This window comes from Rhyacophila brunnea, unplaced genomic scaffold (assembly GCF_057557595.1).
Source record: "Rhyacophila brunnea isolate RB1 unplaced genomic scaffold, BYU_Rbru_1.0 scaffold_13, whole genome shotgun sequence".
Classification (NCBI taxonomy): domain Eukaryota; kingdom Metazoa; phylum Arthropoda; class Insecta; order Trichoptera; family Rhyacophilidae; genus Rhyacophila; species Rhyacophila brunnea.
Genome location: NW_028232785.1, coordinates 22,695,575 through 22,710,075, shown reverse-complemented (window position 1 = coordinate 22,710,075; position 14,501 = coordinate 22,695,575). Strand labels below are relative to the sequence as shown.

At 34.9% G+C, this 14,501-nt stretch overlaps 1 long non-coding RNA gene across 1 annotated transcript; it reads left to right on the top strand.

Annotated features, from left to right (window-relative positions):
- The first annotated feature begins 348 nt into the window (after nt 1-348).
- LOC147076944 (uncharacterized) lies at nt 349-9,896 on the top strand. The gene is made up of 4 exons (XR_015069739.1): nt 349-572; nt 5,313-5,405; nt 6,003-6,158; nt 7,697-9,896. It is a non-coding gene; the product is annotated as an uncharacterized LOC147076944 (long non-coding RNA).
- The last annotated feature ends 4,605 nt before the right edge of the window (nt 9,897-14,501 follow it).

The following is a 14,501-nucleotide window of genomic DNA, read 5'->3' as shown; positions in this document are numbered from 1 at the left end:
GTGATTGTATTAACAGATATATTTCACGAGATTCGTGCCAATGTGCTTACCCAATAATATGTAGAATGTTACATTCTCAAGTCTTTTAAAATATTCGGTAAATAAAAGCAATTCTTTACTTAATTAAAATTAGGCTCATGATAGTTCACGTTTAAAAATATATTAGTAGGCTGCCTACATAGAATTGACGAGGAAGAATCTGTTCAAAGCTATTTATAATAAAATTTTCTAATAATTAAATGCCTGTTTTGATTCGTCATTGATTTATTAATCTCTTTGAGGTAGAAGTGGTATACCGATATAATAACGAAATAAAAGTAACGATCGGTCAAAAAGTATTGATAAAATGTCACAGCCCTAGTAAATCTTAAACGTCAGGGAAGTAAGTTATCTAATCCATTTACATTTACAATATATTCTCGATTTAAACACGTAAAATGGATGTCAAACGTGAATCAGACGAAGGTGAATCCGTGGCAGAACCGCAGCATTGGTTTGAAGTACCCACAGAGTCTCCAAACAGCCCAGACGTAAAGGAAGAGAATCCCGACAATGACAGATGCATATTTGAGGTTAGTTTTATCGTTATCGAAATATGATACATTAAAAAAGCTTATCTAATAGAGTTGTAAGGTAGGTCGTGGTAAGTGTGACATATAAATCAATGAGATGAATTTCAACCCGGTTCATGATGAATAGGTGTGTTTTAAACAGTAGGTATAAAACTTTACCATAAGATCTACAAAAGTATTCCAATTAATATGTACATAAGGAACGCAGTCTGTATCTTACTATAATACATTTTAATATTTTTTGGTCACTGGTCAGTTTGTAACACTTACCCCAATAGTAGGGTAAGTGTAACTAAATTCATCTTTATTCCAAAAGTATTTCAAAACCATAACGTATTAGATGCACAGAAAGGTAATATTTCATTTAATGGATATTGAGTCTTGAATTAAAACTACAGTACCTACTTATATAATTTCAACAAAAATGGACTAAAACATTTTTGTAATAACTAACGAGATTACTTTTTTATGTATCATGGGAAAAACTTGTTATGTCAACATTATAATATATCCTTTGTGGAAGTCTTTTACCGTGTCGATGAAACAATCAGTTAATTCCATTTATTATTTAAAATAAATGTGCAGCCATATTTTACTTGTTAAAAGTATTTTCTTATTACTGGATACATTGGCCATTTCGAATGCGAAACATGTTTGATTTTTCTTAGTGCTAAGGCAGTCTTCGTACGATTAATTATTACAGATATGTTTCAGAAATATAATTTCCTATGAATGTTCTGACCGAGTTAATAATAATTGCGTATAATACAGATATACCGTTATATACTCATATAAACTCTCTCTAAAGCTCACATCTAAACTCGCCTCATCTACTGCACAGGCATAAATGAAACCTTATAAGAACGTCGATCTGATGTTGCATTAGAAGACCGCTGCTGATGAAAGAGAACTCGCAGAGCTGCTACACCGGGTAGAGTAAGAGAGTCGCAACTACGGCCTTATTAATAGGAATAAGACCAAGTTAGTGATTGTTGATCGGGCTAACCTTCTGCCAACAGCAAGTACACTCCAAAACCTCGAAACAGTCGACGAGTTTGTATAGGTATCTGGGATCGACCATCAGTGGAAGCCGGCTCGCACATCACAACTCGCCTTGTGTGCCTGACGGCCATAAATCAAAACTTCCTAGACACGCCGGTCAGTGATGCATGATACAACCTCGCACATCTCTAGCGACATTGACATTCACCGCATTCGCGCGTAATCTCCCGAAACGTCAAAATATACTCTAATTAGAAGACGCCATTGCGCAAATATGTCATCAGACGCGGAAACAGCGATTATTATGTATTGGTACCGGAGACATTTAAGGAGAAGTCTCTCGTCTGCCATTTTTATTGTGTTGATTGTATGAACAAACGTCGAACGCGGTGACCAGCGATGAGCGAGCAATGACAGTGTAGACAGAGACAGAAATGGCCGATTGTGCGGCTGTGCGCTTGCGCGGAGTCGACATTCGTCGATATTGACATGCAAGCTGTAGCCAACGCAACTCGTCGCATGCAGGAGCACCGCAGCGTCGCAGTTGCATCGGCCAATCCGCGAAGCTCCATTTGATAACGTTTTTTTCTTGGTTTACGATGACGTCACATCGACGAATTCGTCGTAAGAAGCATGCGGCGAGTTCTGATGTGCGAGCCCTCGAAAGGGCGGATGCGACCCGGAAATAAGAAGGCAAGCACACAGATTGCAAAAAAAGCGATGAGACGCCTTACACCACATTTTTCTATTCTAATTATAGTACAAAGGCGTAAAACTTATAGTATTTCTGAAAAATATATACTACAGGAACATTTTTCGTCTTGAATCTTTTAAGATTATAGTATTTTGGCATATTTATCGTAAAATTGTAGTATTTTACATTTTTCACGAAATCAAAATGATAGTATTGTACTATAATTCTGTACCCTCGAACTGAACTATATTAAGTGCCATATCCAAAATTTCTCAGTAGAGCCATTTTAAGTTTATTGAAATATATTTTTTCTTCTGTATTAAAGTTTTGGCAAAAGTTTTATAGTTATAATTTTTTTTTGAGAAGACATTTGATTATTTTATATACTTATCACAGTCTATGTGAATATTTCAGTGTTTTAACTTAGTTATATAGAAAATAAACACTTAATACTATTTAGCTTTAAGAAAAAAATATTATGTTACTTTTAGTACTGCTTCAAATAGTATTATGTGCCATTAACATTCAGTGAAGGGATATATTATGTTGACTAAAGTACACTCAATATTGATTTAAAAATGTATATTTATTAATAATATTACAAAAATAATGTACGTTTTAATAATAATCTCGAATAGTGGGATTGCAAAACTGGAAATTTATTAATATGATCTCGAACATTTTGTTTAATAAATTCTGGTATTTTTGTTGATGGCAGTTGCTTTCCTCTTTCATCGTGTTCAACATTTCCTCCGACAGACTTTTTAGATAGTGCAGTAGTAATAAATGTTTGCGAAATATTTAAGGTATTTAAAAAAATACTTTGCACACTTTAATAGACTGACCATCTAATTCAAAGTAGTATTGACGTGTATGATTTCTTTTATTGACCCTTTTATCATTTGTTATTTTCTTCCTTTTTATCGGTACGGACTTTACATTTAACGCAACAAATTGCCGTTTGTGGTAAATGTTTTTTCACTTTTCCAAAATGCCTTGTGAATTTCATTTCTATGATGAGCTGAAAAATGTATGGAACATTTAAGGCGACATTCTGTCTTGCAGGGTGCAAGAACTTTTTGTGCTGGGATAGTTTGTGTTTTCGTCGTACGTTCCTCTCCTGCTGCTACTTTTTGTTTTCTAATGTTATTTTTTCAATTTAATGAATTTCTCTTTCTTTTTTTCCCTTTCTCACATTCAGTTGTGCTTCGTCCACGATATTAGTCAAATTTTGATTATCTGTATCTGAAATTTCCGAAATTGATACGTCTGATTCAGAACCATTCTCGCTTTGGTGGTAATCAGGATCGTCAGCTATACAATCTTCATCGATATGTGTAGATGTTGCATGTACAATATTAATGTTATCGCATTGGAGAAGATCTGAAGTCTCGAAAGCGAGAGTGGGTTGTATTGTTTCAACCGATGTTTCCAACACTTCATAGTAAACGATGTTACCACTCTGACCAAATGCATACAGATTATCATCACACACAATATCACTATGGCTTATTTCTTGATAACCAGCCACAGTTTTGTCGACATAAATCAAGTCATCTAGGGGTGCATTTATTTGCCTTTCAATTGATGAACTCCTTGCATCTAAAACGAAAATGACCCATTATCAATCTTAAAAAATAAAAATGTGAATACTGTATTTTTGTTTCACGGATCTTTTGTCAAATCAAATAATGGATTTAATACTATGACATTCGGCTAATACAAAATTAAACAATACTATTTCCAAACTCGAATAATCGAGCTACACTATTATCTTAAATATCAGCCAGGTTTAACATATAATTTAATAACATTGTTTGATTTCATAAAACTGATTATAAATTCCTACCTTTCGTTTCTGAATCGTTGTTTGACAATGCGGTACCTAGTAGTTCATCACAGTCATCAATAATATTATTGGTTTGTATTTTCACTAAGTCCAGAATACGTTTACTTCTCTCCGACATAATTGTAATTAACTCTTCTTATTTGGAATAAATTTTTCAATGCAAAACTGTTTCAAACATTCGCACAAAGGTTCGCACAACAAAAATGTGCGGTCGTCTGTCAAGTGTCAAACATTGTTCGTACTAACTCCGCAAGATAACACTTAATACTGTTTAATTGTATTGGTTGTTTTGACTGAGTGGACTTAATATCAATAAATAACAAAACACCCACATCTAAAGAGTATTAAAAGACTTTAGTATTCTTTGATTCCAAAATCAAGGTGCACTTAATATTCTTTAAAACGCAATATCTCAGGAAATAATTGATACAGGAGTTAATACTGTTTACCATGGGAAAGAAGAGGCAAAATTATGAAGTTTAGTGCAATAAAGTGACTTTTGAAAATATTGGAGTTAATACTGTTCGGTTCTAGGGTACAGAATTATAGTACGGTTGGCATCACTGATATGGAAGGATCGGGGAATTTCGATTGCCACAAAAATGATGCTTGTGCAAACATTAGCGTTCTCGATATTTCTACACGGAGTCGAGTCGTGGATCCTGAAGGCACGGAAGCGGAAGGCAATTGATGCCTTTGAGATGTGGTGTTAGCGACGAATGCTTTGTATTTCTTGGACGGAGCACAGGACGAACCAGTCAATCATCCAGAGACTGAAGATAAAAGAACTGCTCTCGACAATATGTCTGAGAAGAATTCATATTATCAGGCGCGGACCGGACAACCTGGAGAGACTAGTAGTTTTGGGTGAGTTCCAGGAAAGGCGAAGGGAGGAAGAGCGTCTGCGCGCTGGAGCGACCAAGTGAAAGAGCTGACAGGGAGTACCATCCATTCTGCCCTGAAAGAAGCGAAAGATCGAGAAGGGTGGAAAGTCTTGGTCGCTCAAAGGATGGCGAAATTCAAATGTGGTCACGATCGTCAGCCATGAGTGCACGACCAAAAAGAAGTCTACAAATATTACTACCTACTTTTGAGAAACATTTTCATTGTGATACTGTTTTTATTTTAAGAATCCTTCAGTCAATGAGATATATATCAAATCTGAGAATATTTTTAAGTTTTTTTTATTTTTAAGAAAGAAGAACCCTTTGAAGATTCGAAGCGCGAGATCATCAATGAAAGCCCCCAACCTGGAAGTTCTTGCTCGAAGTTTACTTACGTCAATCAGGTAAGTTCTCCTTATATATATATATATCCCACTTTCATTGATTACAAGTTTTATGAGTTTTAACTTGATGTTTCCCTTATCAATTGGATACTGACATCACCGGATTTGCGGCTTAGCTCGGTCTGTAACCCAGGGTCATAAACGGAAGCCAGGAGTGTATGTGTCGGTGGAGCTTAGTTGTAGCACCACTACCTCTTCTTAATTAAAACTCTGAATTGTCTTTTCCAACTGTACCTATTAGTATTTCCGAAAGTTAACATATATGTTCATAATTTATTAACTATAGTTATTTTTCAGAAGAAGAAAATTATGAACTTGTTATCAGTATATAACCACACTAATTTTGGCCTAAATACTTTATTATTTAGATATCTTGGAAAACGATGGCAACACTGCGGAGTGGTGTGTAATTGTATAAATTATCTATGGAGCGTAAGGTCTATCTATGATTTTATTTTCAGTTGATACACCGCCATCTTTAGATTAATTTCTAATTCTAATCTCTTTTTTAATCTTCAGAGGGCAATGGTTGGTTACACTGTCATTGTCTCTGTTTACTGCATGGAAATAAAAATGAATCTTTTGCACGTTAAATAGGTACGTAAAATGGATGTCAAAGTCGAACCAGGTGTAAACGAATAAGACGCAGAAAGGGAGAATAGCTGCAATGTAGCCGGAGGGCACCCAAACAGTTCGGAAACCAGCATTTATATAAAACAAAAGATTCCCGACACTGATAGTCTCGTATTTAAGGTTAGTTTGGCCCATTACCTACTTATATCGAACTATAATAGGATTCAATGGAAAGTTGCTCTACTGTAGGCGTGTCCAATGGTTGCGGTATCGATTTTGGTTGACCTCGCCATAAGCCCGTAAAATTATGTCTTGAAAATGTAACAACTTTATTTAAAAAACGTGATTTTTAGGTTTTTTTTAGTTTTTATAGTTATTAATACCCGGAGGACGACGAATTCGGGCGGTGTGAAGATTTAAGTCCTGGTATATTGGGGGGTGAGAAAGAGGCATCGAGGATGGTCATATTATATTATATTGATAACACAGATTTGTGAAAGCCCGCTCACAGCTGGATTTATTTACACTAAAACTTGGACAAGCGTAATATTACACTACGATAAACATTGATTTTTAAAACGGTTTGCCGAGAATTTTCACTTCGCACATAACTGGCATTTCAAGGGTGTGTTTATTTTTGTCACATTTCACAGTATTCACTTGCTGTTTCACCGGACAATCTTTATTTATTACGATCTTGCGTGGTCGAAGGCTTGGGCGGTCGAGAGGTCGTATATCTCGACTTCGATGTCGTATCGATACTAACTTTAAAAAATCTGCAAAATCTAGCGGCGAGGGGTACATTCACGCTCGGACGGCGTGGTATGAGAGAAGTGTGGGGCGGGTTACTTGTTGAAGCTTCGAAACCTTAACTGTAAGTTTAGCTCGTGTCTATAGGCCGAAGGGCCCTTTTGAGAAATTCTCAGTTTAGAAATGCATAGAAATAAGTGTGGGTTGTCTAAATATGAGAAAATGCGTCTTGCGATAATAGTATTATTTTACAATAATTGTCAGGGTTATGTTTATGTTGTTTCTTTTTAAATTTGTGGTTAGATTACTGATTTGAAATTTGAAACGTTATCGTGCTAGGGGTTTTGTTTGGTAATATTATATACTTTTTTGTTACTAACATAAATCATGGCATCGAATAACGGCTCACCGCTTACTGCAAAAGACATGTTCTTCAATACAATTCTACGATTGCAACAACCTATTCGCTGAATTCGGTCGAAAAATATAGGGATACATTCTGATCGTATGTCTCACGTTTCCGAGGCCAAATTTCTTCTCCGAAGGGCGGGGAGGACACCGATAGTAGTAGGCATCTAAATCGTTAACCTTAAATAGATCCACAAATGAACGATCAGAACTCGCTTCAAATACTAAAGCTCATGACATAACTAAACAAGACAAGTCTCTTGACAAGGTACATTGTAAAACGGGATATTTAAAATCCTGAGACAACGGTAGTTATATGTGCACAAGAAACCCAATCTCCAATGCGACTTTGCGGGCGTTTGCACTTGGGTGAGCAGCTCTCTACGGCAAAGGACATATTATTATATTTCCCTTAGCACACTGTGGGCGGGTATATTCCATCTTTCACCATGTCGCGTTGTGTAAATTCTATCTCAAAATTTCCTAGCGTAATGGTGTTAATTTATTATTAAAAATATCGTCTCACAACTGATTATTCTTTGTAAATGGTTGTTTTTTAGTTTGTCCCTGGAAGCTCAGTAACGGCCAACATTGCGAGTCTCAAATCGTCGGAGAATACTGATGGTCAAGATCCTTGGGAAGATCTTACGATTGACGAACAAGATAATAAAAAAGATGTCCGAAAATACATTGAAAGGTTTAGAGATATAAACGCGATCTGTCACACTGCTAAACGTGATATTTTTCAATCGAAATTGACAAATCCTGAACTCTTAGAAGCTGTTATAAAATTGGAAAAGAAATCGTTTCATAAAAATAATTTTGTGTGCAGTATCTGTTTTGATTTTTTTAGATCGTTCGAACTAATGAAATTTCACAAATCATTGCATGAAAACACATTGGCGAAAATGCATAATTCCGTGGCAAGGCTGTTTAAATGTGTTAATTGTAATTACTCTTGCAAATGTCCTTCTCACATGAAGAGACATCAGTTGACTCATTCAAGTAAAAAACAATTGAAATGTGACATTTGCAATTACTCATCTGTAAAGTTATCTCACATGCAATCACACCAAATGACTCATTCTGGTGAAAAGCCATTCAAATGTGAGTTATGTAATTACTCATCTGTGTCGTCGGGTAGCATGAAATTCCATAAAATGGCTCATTCTGGTGAAAAGCCATATAAGTGTGATGAATGCGATTACTCAAGTGCAAGATCAGGTGACATGAAATTGCATAAAATGCTTCATTCTGGTGAAAAGCCATTCAAGTGTGATGAATGCAATTACTCAAGTGCAAGGTCAGGTTACATGAAATTGCATAAAATGACCCATTGTGGTGAAAAGCCATTCAAATGCGAGTTTTGCAATTACTCGAGTGCAAGTTCAGGTAGTATGAAAATACATAAATTTACTCATTCTGGTGAAAAGCCTTTGAAATGTGAGGTGTGTAATTACTCATGTGTGACGTCGGGTAGCATGAAATCGCATAAAAAGACTCATTCCGGTGAAAAGCCATTTAAATGTGAGGTTTGCAATTATTCCTGTGTACAATTAGGTAACATGAAAGTGCATAAGATGACTCATTCTGGTGAAAAGCCATTCAAATGTGAGGTGTGCAGTTACTCGTGTGCAACGTCAGAATGCATGAAATTGCATAAAATGACTCATTCTGGTGAAAAGCCATTCAAGTGTGAGAAATGTAATTACTCCTGTGCAAGGTCAAGTAGCATGAAAATGCATAAAATAAAACATTCTGGTGAAAAACCATTCAAATGTGAGGTCTGTAGTTTCTCATGTGCAAAGTCTGGTAACATGAAATCTCATAAAATGACTCATTCTGGTGAAAAGCCATTCAAATGTGAGGTGTGCAATTACTCGTGTGCACAATCAGGTAACATGAAATTGCATAAATTGACTCATACTGGTGAAAAGCCATTCAAGTGTGAGGTATGCAATTACTCATGTTCAACGTCAGGTAGCATGAAATTGCATAAAATCACTCATTCTGGTAAACAGCCATTCAAATGTGAGGTTTGCAATTACTCATGTGCAAATTCAGTTGTCATGAAAAGACATCAAATAACTCATTCTGGTAAAGCGATAAAAATGTGAATTATATAAAATGATTTATTATGGTGAAAAGCCATTTAAATGTATTAAATGAAGTTACACGTCATGCAAACGGTCTTGTTACATGAAGAATGATAAAAAATGATAAAGTCACTCATTTTGTTGAATAGTCATTTAAATGTCACAATGCAATTATTTGTGTGCAAGGTTACACAATGAAATCAAGCAAATTTATTTATTCTTGAGAAAGGCCATTTAAATATTATGATGTCAACAATAACTCATGTGTAATGTTAGGTCACACGAAATCACACAAAATTATTCATTTTGGGGAAAAGCCATTTAAATTTGATGCATAGAATTACTAACTTGTATTCTCAAGTAACTGAAAGTGCATACATTGACTCATTCTGGTGAAAACCCTTATATTATATTATTATATTATATCGTCGCATTAGGATTGGTTTATCGAAAACAATATTATGTGAAATGTAAAGGAGAGAAAAAAAAACGTTCATTACCTTAATGCAGGGGTCGGCAAACTCTTGGACCAAAAGAGCCAAATATGAGTATCACAACGCTTAAATTTTTTTCGAGAGCCATACATATATTTTTATAAATATGATTTATTTCACTTAATGTTATTGTTTATTCATCAAGTAAAGAAGATTTTGCGAATAAAACTGACCCAAATATAAGTTTTTTTATTGTTGAAATTATAAATATAATTTTTACAGAAAATAAGTTACTTACAATTTTCACGCATTTCTTAAAACTAATGTGAACAATGACCTTCCTTGTATTTCTTTTTGGAGAGTGTCTGTATGTTTGGTATGTAATTTGTAGTTTTCAATTTTAAGCGCGACTCCACATTTTTATCGGTTATTAAGCTTCTCTCAATGCTATTTATATTGTTCATGTTTGAAAATGATTGTTCTCATACATAATATTATGTATACTCGAATATGAGTTCGGAAAGCATTACAATGTATTAAAAATCTTAGTATCTACCTTATTATGTAGATCTTTTAGAGCGCTCCGCTGTGTTGTGAAATTAAATTGCATTTTTCTCTCCAAATCCTCAATTTTGGTGGCAAGACCGACAAATTTGGAGCTACATAACTCTTTGCTTGGTTAAATCCACCAAAAAAATATATAATTCACAAGTGCTCGTGTCAATATAAAATGAAGAAAAATTTAGTTTGTCGACTTTTGCAATGGGCGGATTTAAAACGACGACAATTATACCTTTTTTGAAATAAATGTGAGTTGGGAATTTGGCAAAGAGCCGCACGCCAATACCCAAAGAGCCGCATGTGGCTCGCAAGCCACGGTTTGCTACCCATTGCCTTAATGCATGTACACCTTACTCAATGCATGAATATCTTTCATATATTTTTCACATAACATTATATTATTATATGAATATATTAAAAGAGTAATCACGCGATATTACTCATTTTATTCAAGACAATTTGTATTTATTATTAATATTAATGCTATCGACCGAAGGTACTTGATGGAATTTGAATTTAAATTCATTTATTATAATAATATGCTATCGAGTGTATTGTTATTAATAAGATAGGGTTTTTACTAACTAGGTTTTTTACTGATACTTTAACTATTCATAATTTGTTTATTGTATTTTTTGTGACCTGTGACTAGATAGGTAGGTATTGGATGTTTTACCCACTTTATTGTTTGATTTACTATATAAGGTAGAGTTAAGAGTGTTCGTTGTCAGTGTGTGTTTACCTTTGGTGAGTGTACACGACGCCTGAAGATGCAGAAAGGCAAAACCCGGGTCGCAAAAATGACTTAAATGGAATAGTACAGAGCTTGAATCCAGAAAATATTAAATTTAATTGAACTTAATATTATATACTTATGCAAAGGTTGACGTAGATAGTGTTAGTTGGGACTATCATTTGTATATAAATTATAGAAGTAAGAACATAATATATTATGAAATATTTATGTGGTAAATTTATTATACTACTGTGCGATAACAGGAAGTCGCTGAAGTCGCATATGAAGAACTTCGCAGTGACACACCTGTCATGGTGGCAGCGCGTGTGAAACATTTTATCCGCTTTATTTTTAGGTGTGACTCTTTTTCTTTATAATAAACCAAAAGTTTACTAATAATAATTCTAACATCACTTCTGATCGTTTTAGATATATTTTTTATTATAAAAGAATCAAATAACGTAAATTGATAGATCTTTACAGTAAGGAAGCGTACAATGTAATGATAAATTTGGGGGCGTTCCTCATTTGAAATCAGTAGTGCTATTAACTGCACAGGGGCTTGTTAGTTCACAGTTTTAACACGTGGACAAGAAGTTCTTGTTCGACAATAAGACATTATGCGACCATTGTCGTGTTTGGTTGTACTGAATTTAATACTTTAATCAAAGAGTAGATTATTAATAATCTGGCTTAAATCATCTTTTTTTAACTTCTCGAGTTTATTCGTAGAATTTGTGTCACAGGTAACGATTTTACCGAACCAGGTAAAATGACAATAATTTGGCTAGGGTTTTTGTATTAATATGTTATTGTAACCTCCGAAAGGAGGGGGGGGAGGCGTAGGTTGCGCTGGATCCCCCCGTGACGATGTATGGTCAAGGTTTATCGTCTGCTGCCTTCTTCTTTCACGGACATGCGTGTTTGATTGACAACGCGGATTTACGGTGAAAATAGTGTTTTTTTTCTTCGGAATACATTTAAAGTAAAGTCACAGCGTATAAAACATTTAACAAAATATTTATAAAATCAATAAATTTAATTTGGCGGAGACATCGCCTTCTTCTAGGGGCTGGGGTCGTCTCCGAAAATCAAAGTAGGTAATAATACAACAAATAATTATTCACAATTCTATCACTGAAAAATGACAAAAAGACAGCCTTCACACCCTCTGGCATATGTACCTGACTTGTAGGTACCTTGGATCTCATATTTCTGAGAATTTCTGCTCACAGAAACAGACAACCAGACCTTTTCTAGGTACATGCTTTGAAAGGGGATGTGTATTTCTTGGAATTATTATTACTGGGCTGAAGTACTTCTTTGCTAGGTAAAATTGTATTATGACATATTTTTACAAAATAATATGAGTGAAACAAGACTAAATACTATTAAGTCCATTGTATGGCTTGAGATTGGATTGCTAGAGATGAATGAATTATTTATATTTAATTACTATACAATGAATTTAAATTAAATGCTGCTATGGTAATTATTATATGCAAATGAATTTAATATATAAAGCTTTAGAGTTAGGACAATGATTGTAACGCTAGGTAGGTAGGTACGAATTTAATGACAGGCTGCTGATAAAATTATTAATGCTGAGAATAATTTCTGCATGTCTGCATCTAATCAACCCTTAAAATAAATTAAACCCGCAAAACAATTAATTGTTAAGTGCCCCTAAAAAATCAACCTACATAACCCACGCCAATTTAATGCTTTGTTAGCACTAATCATGTGCCCTATAATAATTACAATTTACCTTAGTCATGCTGAATCAATGTTTACCCCCATGTGTAACTCCAATGTTTTGAATAAATAAACCCAGCTCTGCGCGGCGCGCTATCAAATTAAATTACTGTGTTCTTACTATGCTTTTGCCAATACAATGTGAAACACGAATCCTCAATGCTTTTATCTCCTCACCAAAGTACCAGGAACAAAGCCGACCTTCACACGTGAGTTCTTTGTCATCTGAGTATTAATATTAATACATTTATAAACTAAATACTGCTCAGAAATGGATATAATTTTGTAACCGATTTTTTCTGACTTAACGGAGATTTTATATATATTTTGTACGATCGAGTCATCACACAAAATATATTTATTCAAGCACTATACTCACTTCATTAAATTCTTCTGTGGGTTCAAGATAAACTGGTGATTATTTTCCTATTTATTATATTTAGTCGATAAACTATATAATATATTGTTTAATATAATATCACTGTGTGTGATCAGATTTTATGAAGGTACCGCAATGACCTTAATATGGACGAAGCTGCTGGAAAATAAAATGACACTCACTTTTTTGTCGGGTCTGCCGAATAGCATAGGTATTCTGTTCTAACGCCATTACAATATAGGTGATATTGCTATTAATTCCCGATGCTTTTTGTCCGGTCTGCCGAATGGCATATTAATTCATATTTGAATATCAATATCGTTCGCTCAAATGAACATTGACACTAGAAACACTGTTCTAACGCTATTACATTAAAGGTGATATTGCTATAAATTCCCGATGTGTGATATCACATAATGGAATTTGTCACGTGATGTCTACCTATACATGTGCGAATGTCTTTAAGCGCGAATTTACTTGCTAGCTACTGTACTGAGTGCGTTGTCCATTAATAACGTCATTGAGGTAGGTACCTACATAAAATTATGAAAAGGCAATAAAATGTGATGAAAGCAACTTCTCCTGTTGCATGTTGTACTTATATACCTATAACTAGCTGACCCGGCAAACGTTGTTCTGCCATATAAATTATTTCTAGTGAATATTTTGGTTGTTAAATAAAAAATAACAAATGTATCGTAAGTGTGTGGGGATGGGATCTATGACAGAAAGATGAATAGAGCGCTGTAGACGATGACCGCCGATAAAAACAAAAAAACATCAATCATTCATTTTCTCAATTCAAAATGAGTAATGATGTTCATAATGAATGAATTACCTGTGACAGGATCTCGTTGTTTCATGTTTATGCAATATCCGTCTTGTCCCTTCCAGAAAATTAGCGGATATTGGAGAGCGTCGTATGAACGGTGTGTGTCAGCGATGAACTCCAGATTATTGTTTCACGATGAATTCACGGTGAATCACGATTTCTCGCGTCGATGTGCGGTCGCCAACCATGATTCCAGCAATGTCGTCAACAACAGGCACATTGAATCGACGCACGTACTCTCCAGCTGGTGTTTTATCAGTATTGATGACAATAGCGTGATTGTCACTTTGCAATTCGTGCATGTGTGCTTTGAAGAATTTCAATAATTCATTGTGCTCATTCAACAGGGCGTCCAGTTCGCCGACGATGCGCTTGGCATTAGGCGAATTGAGGCTATTGTAGCTGCAACGTGCATCCACACGATTGATATCCTCACCGCCCATGAAGTAGATTTGTAAAAAATTATGTGGTTCGTTTGGCATTGGCAGCAATGAGCCTACTTTGTGGTATACTTGGCCTTTGATTTTGAACGTAGAATGGAATTGTTGACCATTTGCCGCAGTATTGTGAAC